Source organism: Mustela nivalis (genome assembly GCF_964662115.1).
Source record: "Mustela nivalis genome assembly, chromosome: 6".
Taxonomy (NCBI): domain Eukaryota; kingdom Metazoa; phylum Chordata; class Mammalia; order Carnivora; family Mustelidae; genus Mustela; species Mustela nivalis.
In genome coordinates, this window is record NC_139025.1 from 135,624,176 (window position 1) to 135,640,341 (window position 16,166).

General features: G+C 43.6%; 1 pseudogene across 1 annotated transcript in view; it reads left to right on the plus strand.

The window, feature by feature from the left end:
- The window catches only part of LOC309867652 (myocyte-specific enhancer factor 2A-like), a 69,349-nt pseudogene extending 54,769 nt beyond the window's left edge, over positions 1 to 14,580 (plus strand). The window contains exons 2-4 of the transcript XR_014316723.1: positions 8,932 to 9,058; positions 12,602 to 12,728; positions 13,729 to 14,580. The product of XR_014316723.1 is annotated as a myocyte-specific enhancer factor 2A-like (transcript). The remainder of the gene's footprint in view (positions 1 to 8,931; positions 9,059 to 12,601; positions 12,729 to 13,728) is intronic.
- Positions 14,581 to 16,166: the final 1,586 nt, after the last annotated feature.

Here is a 16,166-nt window from a genome sequence, read left to right on the forward strand (position 1 = left end):
TGGAATTATTAAAAAATGCTCGAATAGCCCAAGATATGGGAGAAAACAGGAAAATACAACAAAGAGACAATGAGGCAAATAAATACAGCTAACAACATTGTAGATTGTAATCCAACCATACAAGTAATCACACTGAATGTGGTCGTAAACATCAGTTAAAAGACAAAATGTCAGATTGTTTAAGAAAAGGAAGGTCATGGCGATTCATAGACCTGTACCCCTGGGGATAAAAACACATCATATGTGTATTTATTTATTTATTTTTAAAGATTTTATTTATTTATTTGACAGACAGAGATCACAAGTAGGCCAAGAGGCAGGCAGAGAGGAGGAAGCAGGCTCCCTGCTGAGCAGAGAAGCCGATGAGGGGCTAGATCCCAGGTCGCTGAGATCATGACCTGAGCCGAAGACAGAGGCTTTAACCCACTGAGCCACCCAGGCACCCCCTTTATATGTTTATTTTAAAAATTAATTAATTTTAAAAAAAAGGAAGGTCATACTATACACAGTCTATAGAAACCCTACTTTAAATAGAAAGGCAGAAGTTAGCAGATAGAGAAAACATACTATGCAAATGTTAACCACAAAAAGGCTAGTGTAGCAATATTAATTTTAGACAATATGGGCTTCACAATAAGGAATATTATCAAGAATAAAGAAGGACTTCACACAGTCCATTTTCCAAGAAATAAGTATCTTTAATGTATACACATGTAACAGCCTGCCTTCAAAATTTGTAAGCCAAAAACTGATGGAACTAAAAGGTGAAATAGAAAAATCCACAACTGTAGCTGGAAACTTAAACATTCTTCTCTCCGTAATCGGCAGAACAAGCAGGCAGAAAAATCTGTACGGATCTGGACAACCTGAGCAATACTCAACCAGCCTCACCAGTACTCTAATAGACTTTTATGGGACACTTCACAACAGCAGAGCATAACATTTTTCTTAAGGGCCCTTGGAACATTCACCAAGATAGACCATTACCTGTGCCATAAAGTAAATCTCAACAAATATCAAAGAGTTAAAATCAACTAGATTATATTCTCTGATCATAATGAAATCATAACAGAAAGGAAAAATCCTTATATATTGAGAAATTAACACACTTTTAAATAATCTCTGGGTCAAAGAGGAAATCTTAGGAGAAATTATAAAATATGTATGTGTGTATGTGTGTGTATATGTATGTATATGAGAGAGGGAAACTTACAGCATTTGATGTTTATATTAGAAAAGAGAAGGTACTAAATCAGTAAACTTTTGTTAAAACTCATAAACTCAAGAAAGAAGAGCAAAAACTTAACCCAAAGCAATCAAAAGAAAAAATTCAGAAATAAATGAAATTTAAAATGAAAGCAATAGAGAAAAGCAATCAAGCAAAGCCTAGTTTTTTGATTGCTAAACTTCTGGCCAAGCTGACCAAATTAAAAGAGAAGGCACAGGTTATCAATATCAAGAATGAAAGAGGTACTGGCAGAAAGGTGGGCGCCAGTGGACAAAACAGAGAGCCCAGAAAATAGACCTACACAGATATATTCTGTTGTATTTTGACAAAGGCAGTAAAGCAGTTCAGCCGAGAAAGGATAGCTGGTCCAACTGACTCTCCTGGAACAGTTCACCATCCATATGCAAAAATAAAACCTCAAAATACAAATCATACCTTATTCAAAAATTAACTAAAAACGCATCATAGACTCAAGCATAAAATACAAAACTCTGAAACTTTTAGAAGAAAATTTTGGAAGAAACAATACACCAAAAACACAATCCATAAAGAAAATTCTGATATATTGATGCTATCAAAATAGTTTCACTATCAAAAAGTTTTACTCTGTAAAAGGTCCTACCCAGAGAATAAAAAGACAGCCTACAGATGAGGAGAAACTGTTTGCAAATCACATACTCGTAAAGGACCTACCTGCTTCTATGATAATAAAACTGTACATCTATTAGGATGGCTAAGATTTAAAAAATAAAATCAGTGGTACTGTGATAGCATTGTATGGGGACAGATGGAAAAGCTACACTTGTGAGCACAGCATACTGTATGGAGTTGGGGAACTGCTGTGTTGCACACCTGAAAAAATGTAACATCATGGGTCAGCTTTACTCGGGTGCCTGGTTGGCTCAGTCGGTTAAGTGTCCAGCTCTTGATTTCAGCTCAGGTTTTGATATCAGAGTTCAAGACCCGCTGATATCAGAGTTCAAGGCGAGTTCAAGGCCCGATGAGGGCTACTTAAAAACAAAACAAAAACCCAGCATTCTAAAATGCCAAGTTCTGACAAGGATGCAGAGCAACAAGAACTCTCGTATATTCATGCTTAGAGCAAAGTCACACACCACTTGGGAAAACAGATCAACAATGTCTTACAAAGTTAAATATATACTTGTCATACAACCCAACAGTCCTCTCGGAGAACTGTGCTTATAGAAATCTGTATTTTTCACAGTTGCCAAAAACTGAGAACAACCTAGATGTCCTTCCAACAGAAGAATCGATGCATATACACACTGTGGTACATCCAAAGAGTACTGCTCAGCAAAAAAAAGGGACGAGCCACTTATTCACAGCAGTATAGATGATCTTAAATGAGTTTTGCTAAGTGAAAGAAGCTGGATCCAAAAGACTACATAGCATTTGATTCTATTTATATTTCATTCTGCAAAATGCAAAACAGATCAGTAGTTGCCAGGGATGGAGAGAGGAGTTGACTGCAAAGGGTATGTGAGGTGAATTTTTGAGGCGATGGAACTCTTCAGTGATCCTGTGCTGGTGGGTGTACATATGAGTCTATGCCTCTGTTAAAACTCATAAAACTGTAGAAAGAGTGGTTTTACTATATGCGGTTAAAAATCAACCAGGATTCCAGGGGAACTGCAGATGGAATACAGACTGTGACACATGAATATGGCTGTAGTACAAGTCTGTGACAGGATGATCCGGAAGGGGACGGGGAAGGAGCTCTCAGTAACTTTGGAAACGGTTTTAACTCTAGATAGAGAAAACAAAAAAATGAGGAAGTCGTTGTGCTCAAGAGGGTACATTTGTTAGACAACACTCAAACAGTGAATACATTGTAGATAAAGCCAGGTTTTTCATTGTTCGGGGGGGGGGGGTGACTTACAAATAAGCAAGGTGGTTGGGGTTGGGGAAGGAAGGCTACAGTGAACACTGTGTTTCTGGGCTATTGTTGGAAGTTTCAGTATGAACTTACTTTCTTAACATAGATAGAGAAATATCAATGTATATACACGTGAATAGTGTACCTCATATATTTCCTAGCTCTACCGACAGACCCTTCAGGTAATGGCACCTGATAACTGAACACACCTAGTACTCAGATCTTCGTTTCTAAACATTCTCCAATAAGAGGAATCAGGATTCCTTGGAAAAATGATTGATTATAGAGTGGGGGCAATGAAAATACAGGATGAGTCGGAGGTGCCAGAGGATAAGGAAGTGCAGGTGAAATGCTTACAGGAACCAGCCTCTCTGAAGAGCTCCAGTGGCCCAAACTAGAACAATTTAAGCAACAAAATAAGTAACAATAGTATTGGATTAGTACCCAAGGAATACAAAATACCAAGTCTGTTATTGATAAAAATGATGAAAGAAACAGCTCTTCCTTAGAGAAGAGTTCTAATTATTACATGTAGAAAGAATGAGAGAAATAGCAAATCATCACTGTCATTACCACAGTACAGAGATCATGGCCAGACAGGGTCAATGGATGCTAAAATGAGTGAGTGAAAGTTTAAGGAAAAACAGGGTGTTTGCATAGCCTCAAAATGTCTCTCCCCAAATAACTGACAAAGGGAACAATAGTAATTTTGTAGTAGGGAGTCCTCGAAGACGCGACTTTCACCAGCAATCGAGTTTAACATCACCAATAATGAACTGACATACCTTCTGGTATGTGCTAAGAGGGTCACATCACCTCTTTGGTACTCTTCCAAAAATCCATGCTCTCTATCCAAGAAAATTTAAGACCCAAATTACGGGACGTTCCATGAGATATCCACCCAGTACTCTGCAGTTTTTTTTTTATCCAAAGATTTTATTTATTTATTTGACAGAGAGAAATCACAAGTAGACTGAGAGGCAGGCAGAGAGAAAGAGAGGGAAGCAGACTCCCTGCTGAGCAGAGAGCCCGATGCGGGACTCGATCCCAGGACCCCGAGATCATGACCTGAGCCAAAGGCAGCGGCTTAACCCACTGAGCCACCCAGGCACCCCTACTCTGCAGTTTTTAAGGTCATGCAAAATGAGGAAAGATGGAGGGAGCGGTCACAGACCAGAGGAGACGAAGGGTATGTGACCGGTAAGGGCATGTGGGATGCAGCATCCAGTCCTGGAGTAGAAAAAGGACATCGGTGAAAGACGGGTGAAATCCAGGTGAAGTCCTGTAGCCTCAGTTATTGCTGGTTTCTCTGTCAGTTTGACAGTTGTCTCGTGCTTCTTTGAGAGGCAGACCCGGGTGGGGTGGTGCTGGGGTGTGTGCTGTGATGGTGCGCTCTCTTCACAGCCGCTCTCTACGGGTAAAATTATTGCAGGATACCGAGTTAAAGATACACACAGGTGTAACAGGTAACCCCGAAAAGAAAAACATGTGGGCATTCAGGGTAGTCATTTGGCTCACCGTTTAGGAACAGGATGTCGAACACCTGCCCCTGTCTTTCAGAGAGGCTACAGAAAGTTTCATTTAAGGCTCAGTCAACTGCAGAAGGTAAGGGCAGACCTGCATGGAGGACTTCAGCTGCTGGTCAGAACTATCTCTGTCTGGGCTTTCTTTCAGAGATCATGAAGCAGCTCTTAGAAGACTCAGAATTTGCCATATAAACTATTTTACACCCTTGGCCTGGCAGGTGCAAGTGGAAACCACACAGCACTTACCTGCGGTATTTGCATGCGGGTCCTGTGGTTGGAGGCCTGTGAAGATCTGTGTAACTCTGCCGCTGAAAGGCCTCTCGCCCACATTTGAGACAGCAGCTGTAGGCTGGGCGCTTGTTTTTCAGAGTTGGCAACCAGCCTGCCTGTATTACCGTTTGTTTGCAGGTTGGCTGGCTTTTGGATCCGGGTCTCCTCCATCACTGATGCTTACAAAGACTTCCGTAGATTGACAGAGAAACTTGACTCCTTCAAGTAAAAGAAAGCACTAGCTAGCAGATTATTTCTAGCCTGTTAGTATTTTCTGAATGCTTAGGAGAAGAGCAAATATGTGTCCTTCATCTCTTTTCTGGACGTGATTTATCAGTTCAGTTCTCTTCCAGTCTCATTAGCTTCATACATGTTACTGTTTTTCCGCAGCGAAATTATACACACGAAAGCTGTATTTGCATCCAAATCCGTGTTATCCAAGACTGTTATGAACTACTGTTGGAGTTCTTCTTGTTTTGTAACACTATGCTAGCTGCGGTGGGAAATTAGAAAACAAAATAATTCCTGCTGACCAAAAAGCATACATCTAGGAGATAAATAATGGACGTGTGTGACCAGGTGGGCTACGGATGCGAGGACGAAGTACTCTCAGGGTTTCAAGTATAAACTGGTGTCATGATGAGAAACTCTGTTTAAACACAGTGGCGGTAGCCCGGCGGTATGTGGGTGAGGCCGACACAGGAGTGGACGAAGCCAGGGAGGGGGGCAGCTTTAAAGCCTGGCCTGCAAGAATCCGAAGAATCTTTCTTCTGAAAGCAGCTACTAGTGGAGATACGATAAATAATTTATATTTGTATTCACTGCTTATATTTAATCATCTCTTTAGAGTTCCAAGCAACTGCTAGTGTCCGAATAACGTGTTTTTCTAAGGAAATATTTTATTTTTGAGTATCAACAGTCTTAGTAACTCCCGTATCCCTCTCATGTGCTGAGTGCAGTCGGAGGAAGAAGAATTGGAGTTGGTGACTCCAATTGGTGAGTGTGCGTTTCTGCTTGAAGGGAGTTGCAAAAGATCTGGAAAGTACGAATTCTCTTAAGTGTTTATATCTAACCAGTGTTCCCTTTGTTACACAGTTTTTCTTGCTGTTATTAAACACTATCCAAGCACTTTTAATAACGGAACCAATCTAGTACTACTGAGTCCATCCCGTTTTTCTGCTTATAGTTGTATATCTTGACCCATTTTGTTTGTTGGAGGGAACATTGGAACAGAGCCTTTAAAAACAATAGCTGTCAATGATCACAAGACACTTGCTAAAGATTTTTTCTTAAGGAAGGATATAAAATACCTTATATAGTTCCCCAAATTATTAACATATTTTTAGAAAATGACTTCACCCTCAAAGTTCCTCAGATTGTAACACATGGTCTTGTGTTATTTCTCTTTCTTTCAAAAAGATTACATCATTTTTGGTGAGGTCACTTTTTTCAGAGTTGGAATTATTTCATACTGCATGAGATGATCTGAACCATAAGGGGGATTCCCTGTTTGCTAAAAGGAATGTCTGTAATTTAATATACACAAATTTACCTTTTTGTATCAGGACATACTCTGTTGTTAAAAGTTTTTCTAAAATAAATGATTTCTTTTTTCTAAAATAAATGATTTCTATTGGCTTCTCTTCTAGAAAATAAATTTGACTAAAAATAACTTTTATCTCTTCTTTGGGAACTAAAACCCAAAATTCACAGAAATCATATAAATTCTGTCAGTTGCGAATTAGTGACCTTAAGGGAGAAAAACTTGAAAATGTTTAGTTTGTAGCATGGACAAGGGTTCAGATTGCATCAGAGCATGGGGGGAAGGCATCTGTTGGTTTTATTTATATTTTATTATTACATATATACGCATGCTGGTGTGTTTTGCACAGTTTCTGTCTTTTTAGATTAGGTTGTCTGTGTTCTGTCCTTAAACTAAGAGATCATTCTTTAACTTCGTGATCACTCACAGTTTGAGATGTGGTTTTGTATTCAGTAAACTAAAATATACTAGTGTGCCATCAACTGTGGTGTTGGATTATATCATGTGCAGATTTAGACTTTCTTCTGGGGAAATACTTTATTTAGTAATATGGTAATAATTAGAAAATGGAAGTTTATAATTAAAGATGAAATGATTTGTCTTCGACTGTTTACCCTTAAGAAGTTAGTTGTCACAAGTGTTTCCTTTCAATTCTGTAGCAGTATGTTGCCCTCTAGTGGTCCCACAAGTCTCTTACTCAGAAAAATCAATGCCTTGGAGATTCGGAGCTTTGATGCATCCTGCCGATATATTGGCATTCACTGTTACACACACACACACACATACACACCACCTCTTCTTGAGGTCATGCCCGGAGATTGCCATGGAGTTGAAGCCCTGGCATGGATAGAGTTAGGCCAAACTGGGTCATGCTGTGTTCTTTTGCCTACTGTCTGACTCTGAGTTTCCAGATTAAGTCCAAAGTATATCTCTACCTCAAAAACTCATTAAAATTATTAACTTGATGCTGAGATGAACATGTGTTCCCACTTACCATACACTGACTTCCACCCACTTAAAGTTCACTCCCCAGTTACAGAATCTCAAAGATAAATTTCTAAATCTTTGAAAACCACAAGGTGAAGAAAGACTCTCATGGTGAGAGCCGGGCTGCTGAGATGCCTTGAGAAGCCTTGCTGTTCTAAACAACCTCGCTTTGTGGTAGCTCCAGGGGTCTCACCTGTGGATCTGAAGTGACATAGAAATGTGGGCCAGAGGGTTTCTCAGGAGAGTCATTTAAGGATACTGTCTTACATCTGGGTGGTACTCCAGTCACCAGAGCACTTCCCAACTCTTGGCTCATTAGAGCTTCCCAGTAGTGCCCAAGGCCGGCAGCACAAAGATCACTGTCTTCCCTACTGTGCAAACAGAGAGGTTCAGAAAAGTGAAATGATTCCCCCCTCCCCAAGCTTAGGGAGTCGGGAATTGGGGAGAAAAACGTAGGTGATGTCTCTATATTAAAAGCCCTGGGCTAGTTGTGCTTTGGCCTTCTTGGGTGCTGAACCCATGGATCATGGAGTCTGTTCTCTTTATCTGATCCTGCTTTTGGAGCATTCTCGGAAGCCCCTGTCGTGAGAAAGTGCTGTCACCCCCGAAACGTAGAGTGGCCATGTCAAGCTGACTTGATTATTCAGTAGTTGGGTTTTTTCACTCCCGGTACAGATAGGATACGGTGTAGATGGAGTCGGTCAGCGAGCATTTAGTGTTGCCCCATTCGCCGTCTCATGAGAAGTGCGCTAGTTACAAGCTCTCCACGCAAAGCCTCTCCTTTCAGAAGTGTCGGGTGCCTGAGCAGGGATGTGTATTGGAACCTGCTGCCAAGAAATAGGTCACTGGGGGGGGGGGGTGACAGTAGGGGAGGCTGAGCTTGTATGGGCGTGGGGCACTGGGGGGTGTGGGGGGCATGGGGTGTGGGGGTGTGGGTGTAGCAACTGTAGGAGCGCAGGGCAGGAAAACTGGAAGCAAACTGTACTATAGGAAGCCAGGACCTCACAGCACGCTAACATGGGAATGCTGCCGGTGCAAGTGGTTTCGATCCCTAAACTTACTTACACTCTCAGGATACAAAAGACTTTTGGCTCTCCTCAGCTCGAAAACCTAGATGTTTGATTTGGGGCAGCCTGGCGGTATTTTAGTGCCAGCAAGTCCTCATTTATGGTAACACATCAAAGCATTCTCACCCAGAGTGCAGGTTTCTGTTTTAAGGATATATCCTTGCCACCGATAAACACTATGAAAGACAAGGGAAAATGAATAATTAATGTAAAACTATGTCCCTTGAAATTAAATATTTAGTTCACATTAGTATTTCTAAGGTTTTTTTCCACATCATCACTGCTTTAAGACATAATGACGTTCACATCATAAAACTGTGAAAAATGTCACTTTTAAATTGAATGTTATTTTTAAAATACTAAGGCTGAATATAAATACTCAAATAATGACCCTTTTTTCTACTCTCTCACAGAATACCCAAAGGATAAGCAGTTCTCACACCACTCAGCCTCTAGCTACCCCAGTCGTGTCTGTGACCACCCTGAGCTTGCCTCTGCAGGGACTCGTGTACTCAGCCATGCCGACTGCCTACAACACTGGTTAAGCCTGCTCTCTTGCCTTCTGTGGCTCGTACTTCTTTGTTTGGTGATCACCATGTGCTTTTGTGATTTTCTTTTTTTTACAAGTATATTGATTGAAATCAATAATCTCCAGTTCTTTAGAGTCACATTTGGGCATATTAAAAGACAAAGGTTAGCTTTGAAAAACGTACAAAAAAATACATTGTGGAATGATTTCCCAGTGTCCGCTTTTACTTACCCTGACAAAGAAACAGAGAGCTGTTCCCAGAATCTGTGACCAGACAGGACGAGAGCGCCGCTTGGCATTTTCTCTGGTGCGTCTCGCTGCAGTCCTCCAGGCTGGCAGGTGTTGACCTGCTGGGGGGAGCACGGCCTCCGCCTGGACTCGGGACTCCGGAAGGGGACACGTGCGTGGCTGCGCCGGGCAGCTGGTGTATTCCTCTGTGTACCTACCTTTTTTAGTTTCTGTCCCTTGTGCCTCAGGAGCAAAACCAGGACATTTCTTGTTTCTCCTCAGAGCCAGTCAGTCATTCCTCTTTTCTGAGAGGAGCTTCTCACTCATTTATGTTTACTTAGACGTTTCATCTTAAAACACCTATTGCGGGGGTCTGTAAGGCAAAGTCAGCACTGCTGAGTGACCGGAGAGGTGCCATGGGCCACGCAGGCTGTCCACAGAGGCCCGGCACGTGGCAGGTTTCTTCCAGATCAGCCGTTCTGGGGAGAGGCAGAAGGTTGGCAGGTGTGGTTTCGCCTTCTTACCCGCTGAGCCAAACACCTGATGCTTCAAAGGAAGAAGGAAAGAAGGAAATAGTTAAGCGATACCTTGTCAGCTTTCAGACTGCAGTGCAGGGTATTCATCCTTTCAGGATTCTTATAAGCAGACTGTAATAAAAACCATCTAATTTTAGCCTTCAGAGTAAATGCTTTAACACGGTGCTTTCACACTGCTGTCTGACGCTCCCTGCAGCCATTGATACATTTGCTTGTCACTTAAAGCTGTGTAGTTCATTTAAAACAGAATTTTAAAAGGTTTTGTTGAAAAAAGAAAGCCTCTTAGGAGAATGTCCACTACCTTTTCTAACAATCAATATGAAAAAAAATGCCCAAACCTATTAAGTGCAAATTTAGAGTGAAGCGAGAGATAACATGTTCATAGAAATTCTGTGTCCTGGTGGTGATCGCCAGCTGTAGGCACGCCCATATGCCAGGGACAGAGCTTTTGTCCCAGGTTCGTGCCAGCTCGGGATACAGGCCGGAGCTGAGGTCAAAGCGGCTGAGGTTAGTAGTTTGTGCTCTGAGACCTGAGAGCATGAGGAAAGAGGGGGGAAAGCACGACCTGAAATGTTCAGAAGCGCTCCAGCGGGGAAGGTGGCACTTGAACTGGTTCGGAGCGAGAGCAGTTTCTTGAGCTTTCATGACGGGTTTTCCAGGATATGTCCCTGTGCCACTGTGCGTGCTTAAGAAATGCTGTTGGATTAGCATGAAGTTGTTTTTTAAAAATCCAGAAGGAATTACCAAAACATAAAAACAGAGTCTGATTCTCTCAAAGCCATCAATCACTTGGCCTCAGTCTCATTCCTTCTTTTAACTGTGACTCAGTCTCTGTGCTCATTTTCAGAGCATGTGTGAAGCTTAATCTTAAAAAACATTATTTTTACTCTGTCTCGTTGCCCTTTTTAAACACGTCCACCTTCATCTTTCTGTAGTTTGGCAGCTGCCTTTCTGTGCAGAGTCAGACTCGTGCCAAATGATCAGGAAAGGGATGAAGGTAGGATCAACATTTCCAAAAGTGCAAGTTTTTATGTGGAAGAGCCCCGGTGCTTTGTCCTGTCATGCCCCTCATAAGGTCCCTCCGCAGCCCTGCTCGTGTGTCCATTCAGCACATGCCTGCTGAACACTCGCTGGGTGGCAGCTGTGGGGCTGGGCACGCGGGAGTGTATAGTTCACAGCGGAACTTGGGACAGACCGCTGTGAGAATCAGGTACCACAGTCGTGTTAAGAGCTACGAGAAGCCTCGCTAGAGGGGCACCCGTGACTCAGCGGCGCGGGGCAGGGAGATTGTTCCGGGGAGAAGGGAGCACGGCGGGATCGGGATGGCGCAGGGTGTGAAGGGTGGAAACTGTAGAGGTAAGTCACAATTTCTAGGCCATGTTGAAGATTTTGGATGTTGAGAGCACAGGGAAGCCAGAAAGTGTAGGCAGAGAGGTATCGTGAGCCCATTTGTTACTTTAAGATCACTTTAGCTAGTGTTCCTGGGGCAAGGCTGCGTGCTAGGAGACCGTCCGGAGGCTCGCATGGTGGCCCAGGTAGTGGATCCTGATGGCTCAGAGGAAAGCGGTGGCAGGAAAGCTGGTGAAACAGGCAGGTTTGAGAGACAACACAGAGAACTGACGGGCCTTGGTGGTTGGCGCTGGAAGTCGGAGAGAAGTATCAAGAACACCCACAGGTTTCTGGCACGACCGAGGTGAATATCGGTGCCATTTATTAAGATAAGGAGCAGGTTTGGAGGAGACGATTCCAGTCGGGTGTCAGATTTGAGGGGTTTGGAGAGACATCCAAATGAACATACCAAGGAGGTAGCTGGGTGGACCTAGAGGTCAAGAGCTGGGGGCTGCAGGGGGCACCGGTGTGCATGCGGGACCCCTGCGCACCTCGGCGGGGAGTGGCTGAGGCGGTCAGAGAGCATGGCGGGAGCAGAGTGTGGAGGCCGGCAGGATCCCAAGCAGCAGCTACGTTCTTTCCTCTGAGTCCCTTTTTTTATGAATGTTAATGCACTAGGAAGATGGGCTTCCTTAAATACCTCCCTTGAGACGGGGAAAAAACAGTTAAAAATAGAAGGGTTTTTGCCACCTCTCTTTGAAAGTAAATGGAAAAAACAAGTGTTAATGAAGAACTGAAATAGCTCGACGTGTGAACGATACCTAATGTCCTGGGTCTTGGCCAGAGTGATTATGACTGAGCCTTTCTGAGGAAATGAGCCACATTCTCTGTTACACTCTTGTCACACATAAGTTTTTTCATGAACTTGAAGCTGTGTTGCACGCAGTCAGCGATCTCCGACAGCCCCGGCCGCAAGCGACGGCTGCTCACCCGCTGTGTGCTGGCATCCTTCACTTGGCCGCCGAGCTGGCCCCACACGAGGAGGGCTGCTGTGTCCTTCCTGCTCCCCTCTTCTTGGGAAGAGAAGAGCTGCTGCTCTAGGCTCCATCCGGTCTGTCGCTGCTTTTCCCAGGAGGTAGCGGTGCGCACGTGTCAGGCGACCGCTGCGTGCGCACGTCCCTTAGCAATGGCCCTGCCATTATTTCTATTTACAAGTCTGGAGAAAGGATCTCAACCTTTTGTGAGTCAGGAGACTGTAAACACGTAGCACAGAGTTGACGCTGACTTTATCGAGATAATCCCAGACAAGCAAATGCAGCTAGGACCTGCCGAAAGAAAAACTGTTGTCGGTGTGGACGTGTGTTTTAGTTAGGAAGTACCTGGCTTCTTGCAGCTGGGGTAACCGGCTTGTGCTTGGGCCTTCTCTCTCTCACACGAGTGATACTTCTCTCTTTGTTCTAGATTACTCACTGACTTGCCCAGACCTGTCCGCCCTGCAGGGCTTCAACTCCCCGGGCATGCTGTCTCTGGGACAGATGTCAGCCTGGCAGCAGCACCATTTAGGACAAGCCGCCCTCTGCTCTCTGGTGTGAGTAACGGGAAATTGTCTCCAAATCTCTCCTCCCGGCCCTTGCACTTTATTTTTCTATCAGTTACAGTCTTTGGTGCTGTTGACTGTCACATGACGGTCCTAGGACGACTTCTTCTTTATGTAGTACAAGTGTTTGGAGAAAATATTTCCTTTACGTGCTTCTGGATAATAGCTTGGGTCCTGCTCAAACTAGGCATTCCCTGAAGAGATTCGGGAGGCAAGGCTTCTCTTCTCTGGAGATGGTGACCAAGGGGTACTGAGGCACAGGCGGCCCCCACATTCTCCCTGCTACTAGGGCTTTTGGATACCCCTGGGCCCCACCGTAAGCTTTTCTCACGCCTGTCCCCTCACCCTGCCCAGAACGAATGTTCTCTGCGTTGAACTCTTCTCGGTGAGGGACGGTGTGGGCAGTGGGCTGGGATCATCCACATGAAACCCAGTAGCTAGCTGGCTCCACACACAAGATGCCCACCCCCTACTGTTCCTCCCGTCCTGTCCGTGGAGAAAGCCAAGGTGGTTTTCCTTGCATTTCTTCACCCATTGGCCCTTGGGGGTCTGTTCATCCTAAATGAACACACCATGAGCTGAAAGGGTCGCTCAGCTCGGGGGAGAAGCCTGTATGCAGGCTCCGCTACTCTGAGTGGCCTGTCTGAGGCGGTGCCCTCCCCTGGAAGACAGGGTCAGGTGACGGCCTTGCAGGTACTGTGCGAGCAGTGAGCGGTGCCTCTCCCAGGGCTGGAGCAGAGGGGAAGCCAAAGGCTTCCTCTCCCGTTCTGGTCCACGCACAGCAGCGGACACACAGTTTCGGCTCCTTTATCTGCAGAAGAACCAAGGGCTTGGGCAGGAGAACTAGCCACCCCGGTTTTGTTTTCCTCCCATGGAGAGGTCATTAAAACCAGTCTGGGCATTTGGACAGGCTCTGTTGGGTGGAGGCTGCAGTATCATTCCGGTCACACAGATGCACTCACCACCCTCTAACATCTTGTCTTTCCTTCAGTGCTGGAGGGCAGTTATCTCAGGGTTCGAATTTATCCATTAATACCAACCAAAACACCAACATTAAGTCAGAACCAATTTCACTTCCCCGGGATCGAATGACCCCATCAGGCTTCCAGCAGCAGCAGCCACCGCCGGCGGCCGCCACAGCCCCCCCAGCCCCCCCAGCCCTGGCAGGAAATGGGGCGCTCCCCTGTGGACAGTCTGAGCAGCTCGAGCAGCTCCTATGATGGGAGTGACCGGGAGGATCCACGGGGCGACTTCCATTCTCCAATCGTGCTTGGCCGACCGCCCACCACAGAGGACAGAGAAAGCCCTTCCGTCAAGCGAATGAGGATGGACGCATGGGTGACCTAAGGCTCCTGGGCTGGTATTCGTACTTCGTGATCCCGCAGCGAACTGCCCTACATATCTACATCGGTAAATAAGGACATGAGTTAACTATATTTATATGTACATACATACATATATATCCCTTTATATATATATATGTATGTGGGTGTGAGTGTGTGTGTGTGTGTGTGTGGGTGTGTGTTACATACAGAATCGGGCACTTACCTGCCTCGTAGATCTGCAGATGTACGTCCCGTGGCAAACAAAGCGCCCTGTAGGCAGATTCTAGTCTGGCACTTCCTTGGACTACTTGTTTCATAAGATAACCAGTTTTTGCAGAGAAACGTGTACCCATATATAATTCTCCCACACTAGCTTGCAGAAACCTAGAGGGCCCCTACTTGTTTTATTTAACTGTGCAGTGACTGTAGTTACTTAAGAAAAATGCTTTGTAGAACAGAGCAGTAGAAAAGCAGGAACCAAGAAAGCAATACTGTACATAAAATGTCATTTATATTAATTACCCAGCCTGGCATGGGTCTCTGTTGCAGAGGGGTGCATGGGAAGGGCTGTTGATATTTTAAAACAATACAAAAAAGCCCCACACATAACTGTTTTGCACGTGCAAAAAATGTATTGGGTCAAACAAGTGATCTTTAGCTAATAAAAAAGAGAGAGAGTAGAAAACACGCATGAGATATTCAGAAAATACTAGCCTAGAAATATAGAGCATTAACAAAATAAATTAATATATTAAGCTATAATTGGACTATGTCAGAAGTTTCTTTTTACATTCATATCTCTAAGAAACTGATTTTAGCTCATGTATATTTTATATGAAAGAAAACACCCTTATGAATTGATGACTATATATAAAATTGTATTCACTACTTTTGAACACATTCTGCTATGAATTATTTATATAAGCCAAAGCTGTATGTTGTAACTTTTTTTTAAAGAGAATAGCTTTATCTTGTTTTAACTTTTTAGATTTATGTTAAGAGGGGAAAAAAACAAAAATATCTTGCAAGCAGAACCTTGGGAAAAAAAGCCATGAACACTTATTATTCTATATGTAAATTAAAAGTCGAGCCAAACTCTTTTGTGTATATAGCATCTTAAATATATTATCACCTTTGATGTAAGTACCTATGTATTGTATGGTCACCAGATTAAAAAGTATACTTTTGTGGATTGCCGCCAATTTGGGGGGAAAAGGTGAGATCTTTATTAAGTATTCACTGTTTAATATTTACTATTTTGTTAAATATACTGTACTTTGGATTTTAATTATTAGCCCAGTCTTTTCAGAAGATTATATAAAGGGGTTTCTCCTCTCACTCGTGGTGAATGTGTGATGTTACGTTGTAATCTTTGTGCTGTATGGGTTGAATACCATAATATATTTTATATGTGTACATAAATAGCAAAGTGGCAAAAAAAAAACTGGTGTTAAGTTCATCTTGCATAAATATAAAATGTGTTGTAACAGATTTAAGGCATTATTTAAAACTTGCCTTTTGTGAGGAAAAAAATATAGTAGAAAAAGCTGACTTAATTTAATATTAGAGAACATGGAAAAATAGGAGACCAGCACAAAGGTTTTATAAGTGGTAAATGATTAGGGAAAAATACTTGTGGGGAAAGGGATCTTTCTTCCTGGCCCCTCTAAAATAGAATGATGCAGCTGGTTACAAAATACTACCATTCTGAGCTCTCTGTGCATCGAAATGGCACTTCGGTGTGGGGAGAAATTCTCTCACGGGCACACCGCTGGCTGGCACGGCGCGCCGTCCTCCTGAAACCCGGGCCGCGCCCCGCTCCGCCTCCAAGCGCGGCCTCCCTCTTACCGAGACAGCGGGGCTGGAGGGCAGGTTCGTCCGTTTCCTGGGCTTGTGCCACAAACAAAATTCAAAGTCCTGTAGATTTTTAAATACTTTCATCGTAGATTTTTAAATACTCCCTTTCCTGAGAAACTCAAAATAAGGGTTTAAAAACTGCTGCTATTTTGTATTTTAAACTTAATGTTGAGCAGCTACCTACAATTTTTTACTTAGGTTTTGCTTTTCCCCCTAAATTGCCTTGCTTCTGATATTTTCCTCAAAT